General features: G+C 58.7%; 1 long non-coding RNA gene across 2 annotated transcripts; it reads right to left on the bottom strand.

The window, feature by feature from the left end:
* Window positions 1-6,734: 6,734 nt before the first annotated feature.
* On the bottom strand, window positions 6,735-7,689 carry LOC120651215. Of its 2 annotated transcripts, none has more exons than XR_005665988.1 (2): window positions 7,094-7,689; window positions 6,735-6,986 (listed from the first exon to the last, which is right to left on the bottom strand). It is a non-coding gene; the product is annotated as an uncharacterized LOC120651215 (long non-coding RNA). The 2 variants fall into 2 exon arrangements; XR_005665987.1 differs by having other exon boundaries at window positions 7,201-7,686.
* Between the last annotated feature and the right edge of the window lie 706 nt (window positions 7,690-8,395).

The following is an 8,395-nucleotide window of genomic DNA, read 5'->3' as shown; positions in this document are numbered from 1 at the left end:
CAATATCCACGACGGGCAGAGGCAGCAGCGCCATGTGCGGCGTGGCGCGTGCCCCGGTCTTGAGGGCTTTGACCGGCGCAAGCGGGACTATATCCTTAGCGACGGCCCCGGGGCTGGAAACCGGGGAAGGAAAGTTGAGGTTAGCAGGAACGGGGACTCAACTAAACGAACGCAAAAGAATAAAGCCAAATCACTCACCGGGACCGGGCGCTCATGCTGCGCTTGCCCGTGCCGCTCCTTCGTGCCCGCGGCACACCGACGCCCCTCGACGCCTGATCCGAGGGTGTCACCCTCGGAGTAGGCTGAGACCTCGAGGCCGTCTGCGCAGACGTCCCCACCCTTGCCGCGGACCCATCGCCGCCCGTCGACATCGTAGGCGCGGGGACCCCCTCGCCCGTCATTGGCACGGGCGACCCCTGCTCTGTCGCGGGCCCAGATGATCCTCCACCCACCACCGGCGTAGGTGACCCTCGTCCCGCCGCCGATGTGGGCGATCTCCGTTCCGCCCCCTCGAAGGGCGGGACCGCCAACGACTCCGGCGTGGGCCTCGCCTCACCCAGCGTCGCTGGCGCCTCATCGCCATCCCCCTGATAGACCGGCGGGGAACTCGCACCCGCCGCCACAGCCTCGTCGCCGCCCGGGGGGTGAGCATCGGCATCTGAGGTCTCCTCCTCGTCGTCCGTGGATTCGGGAGTGGCGGGCCGCGGTTTCCCCTCCGCGCGTGCAATCTTGCACGGCTTATTATGCTTCTCTTTCATCTTCCTCTTCCTCTCGGCTGTCGCCTCCGCCGCATCTTTCCGCTTCTTCACCGCCTCTGCGTGCAGGCGGTTGATTTGGCATTCTTCCGGGACCGGAGGACTCGAGGGGTGGCCCTTCAACCCCTGCAAAACACAACCAAGTCGAAGTCAGGAGGGGGGAAAGGAACGGCACAAGTCGACAACGAATCCGGAATCAAGACTCACCAGAGAAATGTACCCCGGCTCGGGGCGCATCTTGATCCTCCAAAGATCCTTGGGGTCATTGGGGAACTCCGCCACCACACTCCTCGCCCTCCGGGCAGCGACGTCCCGGGGGAGCAACTCGACCGACGTCCTCGAGCCCGAGGCCTGGGCCCCGGGGGTGAGCTTGAAGATCGGCAGGACCCTCTCCATGAGAGGGATCACCCTCTGCCGGTGGAAATTCATGATGACGGCAGCCGCCGTCAACCCTCTTCGATCCAGGCGCTCCAATGCGTCGGTGAGGACCTTGAGCCTGGCTTGATGCGCTGGGGGCGATACCCCCCAGTCCCACTTCTCGGGCCTCTCCCGGAGCACCCTGTTGGTGAACGCCGGGAGCTTGCTGCTGAAGTTGCGCAGGTAGAACCACCCTCGAGTCCACCCAGCGTTGTTTGTTGTCATCTTGTTGGAGATGTACAAGTTCTTCCGGCTGGGGCGCAAGTGGAGCGTCAGGCCGCCTGCGCATGCGTACCTCTTTGCTTGGTTCCGCACGTGCTCGACGAAGAGCTCGCTGCGGAAGAGGTGGATCCAGAGATCCCAGTGCGCCTCGATCCCCAAATATCCCTCGCAGATGGCGACGAAGACCGCCGCCTGTGAGATGGAGTTGGGGCTGAAGTTGTGCAGCTCTGCTCCATAGTAGTCGCACAATTCCCGCATGAATCAACCCACAGGAACGCCGAATCCCCGCTCGTGGAGCCGCATGAGGCTCACGACGTAGCCTGCGGGGGGATTCGGCTCTGTCTCCTCCGGCCGCGGGGAGATCCACGCCGGCGCCCCTGAGTTGGGGTTCAGCGGAAGCAGCCTATCCTCGACTAGTCGCTCCAAAACCGCCTCGGTGGCGGTGGATCTCCCCCACGGCAACGGCTCCTGGACATCCGCCATTGCTTCAGACCAAGGGGGGACGCGGGGAGGCAAGCCTCTGCGGTGGCTAAGGTGCACTCTCGCTTTCCTTCCTCTACTTCCTCTCGCTCTCAGCTACGTGCTCAGAATGCAGGGGAGGCGAAGAGGGCAGGGGAGGCGAGGGCAAATGGCCAGGTGAGCCCAAAACAATCCCTTTCTCCACGCTTTTATTCACCGCAATGGACGGGTTCGCCGCCACGCCCAGAGTCTACCACATTGAATGTGGTAGATTTTGCTGTCACTAACGGCCGGGTCCCACGGTACGGAGTCTCCCACGCGCGCAGTCGGGAGTAATCACGGCACGGTAAACGACGGGCGCGGCGCGACTATTGTACTGTTCCATCCGTTAGCCACCGCCCACGCCGCTTCGCCTGCCCGAGGTAGACGCCTGAAAAGGCGCGCCCGCACCGCACTGCATGAACCGGGCCACGTTGCCCACGACCGGCGAAAAACCCGCTCGCGTGACCCGTGACTCCGCGCCGTTCGCAAATTGTGACGGAATATTCCTCCCGGGGGCTTTGTATCCTCGAAGGAATCACATTCCGAGGCCTTACTGATCAGGGGTTCAAAGCCTGGCCCGTCGAGGGTTCGACAGGCACCCCAGATCGCCAGAGTCAGGGACTGCTTGGATGTGCCGTACAAGCTACCCTCGAATGCGGAGTTCGAGACATCCTACGCAGTGTTCAAGGCTAGTCGAGGGTGCCTAGTAGGGGGTCCCATCGAGGGAGAGCATCGAGCCCTCGGACCCTATCGAACGGGTCCGAGCCCCGCCTAGCGAACCCTCGCAAGCGCTTTATGTGACGTGTCCATGGACCACGAGCTAACCCTTATCGAACGGGGCACAGACATCTGCTTGAACTACCCGCTAATAGCTCACTGAAGCAGCCATAGCTCGCGGCCCGGGCATGGGTAGCGTGGTGCGCTTCACCCCCTCCTCCCTGCGGAAGGGCGACGAGGGTCATAATCAAAGTCGAGGGTTCCCCTGAATGCCTTCACGCAGGCCTGGGCTCGGGGGCTCCTCGCACACCACGGCTTAGACCGCACCCTCGAATAAGTGGATAACCGTTGATTGTATCGTTCCCCATGCTTAGCTAAACCAGTGTGCACCTGCCAAATGGTTCAGCGAGACTCCGGGTTGCCGCGCCAGCAATGCCGAGGCCGACTGAAAGGATTGCCGATGCCGGCTGAAAAAGACGCTGGACGGCCGCCGCAGTAAAGCAACTAGGCAAAGCGACGCACATAGCCCTTGGACGAGTGCAAACACTCCTCCAAGGCCTCAGGGGCTACACCCGTGGGTGCGCTGACGCGCCCCCACTGAGGAAACTTCACACATATTCGAGGGCTGAAACCCTCTGTATACCCCTATACCTTCGGTCATCCTCCCCGTGAAGGAGAAAGGGACTTTATTGCTCGAGGCACATAAAGATTACAAAGGGTTACCGGCGCGAAGCCGTCGAAAAGTACAAATACGTTGCCACCTGCGTGGCAATTTTCCCTGTCTTGGGGAGGATCGAGCGACGAAGAAAAGCACCAAGCCCCTGGCTAGCGCGACGGCCAGGCTGCTAGGGATGCGAGGTACAGCCCCCAGACCGCGAGGGTCCAGCGGGATGCTCTCCTCGCAGCTTTCTTCTAGCATCTCCTCCACCAAAGGCCATGCGACGGCCAGGCTGCTAGGGATGCGAGGAACAGCCCCCAGACCGCGTGGGTCCAGCGGGATACTCTCCTCGCAAGCTTTCTTCTAGCATCTCCTCCACCAAAGACCATGCGGGGGGTCGAGCTGGCGGACAGCACACTCCACACCGTCTCCCCGAGAGCAACCTTGTCGCCAGGGGGGACGATGCGAAGAAAAGCTACCAAACCTGGCACCAGTGCCATGGTCAGGCATCTCCATCCCCCTTCAGGCTAGGGGACATCAAAGAAACAGGACCCCACGGGCCCGATGTTCTTCTGCTGATCCCACTGAAGCTAAGGGATGGTGCGCACGCCTCTCCGGCTTTCTCCCGCCGCTCGCAAGCATTCTTCTAGCATCAAAGCCTAAAAACGCCGGGCCACCCCATCTGGGGGCCGGTCGCAAAAGGCAAAGGAAAACATTACGAGACTTACGCGATGCTAGAAGTAAGAGCAGAGAAGTTGGAGAAGAAAGGGAGTCCCTCAACTCCTATTTATAGCTGCGTCGGGCACCAAGCTTCAAGCCTGTCGAAGGGCGAAGGTTTGGGCAGCCCGTGACGGCGCGGCACTCCACGAGCAAAACATGCCCTCGGTTATCGCACCGAGATGCGACCGAACAAAATAAAGCCGAGTCCCTGGAGGCTAAGCGGCACAGCATCGGCCCAGGCCGACCGCCCTCGAATGGCGCGTCGCAAGGCGACCAGGGAAAGCGGGGCCGAGGCCCTGAGCGAGGGACAGCGCGACAAAAGCACCAGCTGCCGAGCAGCAGGCGCCATCGTCGCCCTGGCCCACTCAGCACGCGGATGCGTCTCGTCCCCAGAACGAACCAAAAAAGGCACGCGCCTCGAAGTACTCTCCCCGCAGGCGCACTATCGCGACCGATGAGTTGTCACATCCGCTGGGCTGGCACCCAGGTGCGCCTGGCGGGTGCACAACACCGACCTGTCACGTCAAGGGAGAAAATCGCCGAAATACCCTTTGGCCGAATCCCTTGACTCGCCCAAAGCCTCGGGGGCTACTGTCAGGTACCACGATTAGGGACACTCTGATCGGGGTACTAAGATCACCCTAAAGAAAAACGCAAACACATGTTAAGGCAACAGGGCCCACAAAGGCCCACGGCCTCATTCCAATCTGGAAGAAAGAAAAGGACTCAAAGAAGCCCAGTATGCGGCCCATTCGATCCCCCCTCGGACCCGCGGGGCGATCTCTGCCTCGCTCGAGGGCTCCCATCGGGACCCTCGTTTGCGCCCCGCATCTCCGCCTCGCTCGAGGCCACCCCTTGGTGTAAGGGAAAAACGGCCCTGCCGCTCACCCGCCCATCGTACGGAGGCATTAAGTGCCAACTACTCCTCCACAGTGCCCAGGACAGACGGCGTCAGGACGCCATTCCCCACAGTGGCTGCGACCGGAGTCCCATCCGCCAACTCCGGTCACTACTCCGCCATCCCGGACGCTGTGGCAACACTGTGGATCCTGCGACGCGGGACGAGACGTGCTCGGCACAGTTCCCGTTACTGTTCTGCCAACTCCGGCTGTCCGGACTCCACCTCATCACACGTATGGTCCCGGACCCGCCCCCTGATCGGGAAGGGGTCCGGTGTCGCCACGAGCCCCTCGAAGAGGGATGCCCATCACTAGCAGCCGGGGGCCCGGACCTCCCCCCTCGAGGAGCCCGGGACCTCCATGCGACCCTCGGACCTCCTTAGTATGTGCGCCAGCACTCCGTTCAGGGGGGTCCGGGATCGCCACGTGCCCCATTACCGCTGGAGCACGCAAGACCCCGACCTGCAGGTACCCATGGAATGCCACTACGCCACATCTGGAGAACTGTACACCCTACAACGACGCCCACGCCACCTGCTGGGGTTGGCAGGATGCCGGCGCGATCTCTACGAGGTCAAGGACGATGCCAGGACGACCACCACGCCCAATGTCATGCCCCACAGTGTACTTACCAAAGTATTCGACTGTTGTATCCCCATAGCTCGGGGAGAAACGATGACTTTCACGATCCCCTGTACATGTACACGTCCCTCCTTGTGTCTATAAAAGGAGGAGGCGGGCTTCCCTTAAGGGGGTCGGTCGGCTCTCTAGGTGTTACACCGCTCACAGAGCACATACTCGCTTCTAGCCCCAACATCGCTACTCGCCACGCTCAACTCCTCTTCTAGCAGAAGACTTGGGAGCCTCCCTCCCTCTCTCGCCTCGCTTGTACCCCCTACTACAAGCACATCGGGTGCAAAATAATACAGTGCCCTCGCACATCCTCTTGCTGGACGTACGGCGCGCGGCCAGGACCAGGATAAACCCATGCATTACTGTGTTGCCTCTTGCATCAACATCTGGGACGAAGAAACACGCAGCATTTACTAGTTGGGATCCGGACCCCCGGGTCAGGACGCCGACAGTTGGCGTGCCAGGTAGGGGCTTGCTGCGTAATAGTTTCTCTCTTGTTCCCATTTGATCTCCAGGGATGGCGCGCAGACCAAACCCATTTCCTATGGGCGTCTCGGATCCGCTCCCAGCAGGATACGTGATCTGGTTGGGGAGTCTCGAGTTCAGAGCAACCGGCAATGGTTACCTCATTGAGCTCCTCTCGCCCAGATGCAACCCCATCACACCGACTTTACCAGCCCGGCGCAACAGGCGCTCGGGCCAGCATTCGCTTAACCGAGGCGGTTAGGTTACAAACAAACGCCTTGGTTAATCGTTTAACCGAGGCGGTTGTCTTTACTCCGAGGCGGTTGTCTTTACTCAACCGCCTCGGTTAAGTTTTTTTAACCGAGGCGATTTTTCTTACGCGACCGCCTCGGTTAATCTATTAATCGAGGCGGTTGTACGGCCGACGGCCCGACACCTATTAACTGAGGCGGTCCGGGGTCCCGCCCGCCTCCGACGCCAATTTTAAGTGCCTCGCAAAATAAAATTATGTAGTAGTGTTTCATCCAAAAAGTTAAAAGAACTGAGAAAGGACCATTTAAGCATTTTTCAACTACAAGTAGCCTGTCCCACTGACTCATTGAGATGATGGCTAGCTACGCATGTCTATGAGCTCTGCATTATAGGTAGATCGAATTAACGTAATGAAGTACTCTACCCAATGGTCCTCCCCAAAAACATATAAAATTGCATTGGATCATGCTATATATGCTAGACAAAAAAAAGTCATGCTATATATATGATCACGATTAACTCATATAACAAACTTAAGCTGAATATACATTAGTAGCTAATATATTCGATTATATATGCTAGATGATGATTATACATTCACATTAACAAAAACAAAAGGTATATTACATATCTCACCTTCCTTACTATATGGTAAGCCTCATAAAAAGGAAAATATGTGGGCACAGATCAGAAGATGAACTCACCTAGTAGAAGTTGGTGCTGCTCGGCCTTGAATGCCCACACCACCTTCAGTTTAAAAAAGGTCAGTGATAAATCAACACATATGTGAGATCAATAGGAATAGAACAAAAAAGACACCCCCCTCCAATTATGAGAAAAGATAACATACAAACCTCGCTCTTAGATTTGCAGCTCCGGCTCCCGCACCTTGGGAGAAACTTATGAATTAACAGAAAAGAAATCATGTGGAGCATATGAAAATCGGAGATTGGAGACGAACCCTATTGGCTGGCGGATGATGAGCTCAATGATCGATCCCCCTTCTCTTCAAACCTCCACTAGGTCTTCCTGATTGAAATCTGAGTCGATCTAGCTGGATACTTCTGTTTCATCGCCGAGGAAGACAAATCCCCTCCCCCAACCCCCTCTGCAAGGACGATGAGAGCGAACTTCAATGGATCCACCTACAGTGTCGATCTATTTGCAGCAAGAGGCGGCGGGTCGGCAAGGCCGATGCGGCGGCGGCGAAGCTGCTAGGTGTCGAGGTCGAAGCGGCGGGGCGACGAGCATGACATAGCGGGGTGTCACGGTCGAAGTGGCAAGGCGGCGAGCTCAACGCGGCGGCTTAAGCACGTATCCATCAGCACGGATGAATCGCGATCGAGGAGGATCGTCGGCGAGATCGACAGGCCGTGGCTGGGATTTGGAAGGGGAGAAAAAACAAGGGGCGATAGCAGGATACGAAAGGCTCGTGGGTGTTGGAGAAAACGAAACGGATAATGGAACAAAAAGAAAAGAAAACAAACTCATCTGTTAGCTTACGCGTGTCCGTTCGCTTCTAGTTGCTGGCAGTACACGCGCGCTCAATAAGAAAACGGAGATTCGAGAATCTATACTATAAAAGATGAAAGAGTTGAGGTCATTTCTCACCAACACTAACCCACTCAATCCTCTCACAAAACATCTCTTTAAGGCCCACCTGGAAGGGCTAGGTGTTTGACAAGATTTGGTGGATGGCAAAAACATCATCAAGAAAAATGATTCCACCCAAATCCCCCTTTTTTTTCACCGCCGCGAGACATACCCACCCGCCTGTACCCGCGCTCCATCCCCCGCGTGATTTCAGCCTCGCGACGCGGCCGCCCGTTGTCCTGTCGCGCATGACTATACGCCCGTCGGCTCCTCCCCCGCGTCCGCCGGTCGCGCCTAAGCCCCCGCCGCCCCGCCGTCGGTCGTCGTGCCTCCCCCGATGTTGCTCCTCGCCCGCCGCACCACACGGCGTCGGTGGCCCCTCGACGCATCCGCCCTCGACGTCGCGACTCCTCTCCTCCAGATGTCGCGCCCTCCCCCGCGTCCGCCCGACACGCCTGACCTGCCGTCCGGCCTAACCCCCCGCCGCACCACACATTGCCTCATCCGCCGCATTGCACGCCTCCCCTGCCCCGCCGCGCCACGCGACGTTGGTGGCCACGCGA

The sequence above is a fragment of the Panicum virgatum genome, chromosome 9K (assembly GCF_016808335.1).
Source record: "Panicum virgatum strain AP13 chromosome 9K, P.virgatum_v5, whole genome shotgun sequence".
Classification (NCBI taxonomy): domain Eukaryota; kingdom Viridiplantae; phylum Streptophyta; class Magnoliopsida; order Poales; family Poaceae; genus Panicum; species Panicum virgatum.
This window is presented reverse-complemented; position numbering and strand designations above follow the sequence as displayed.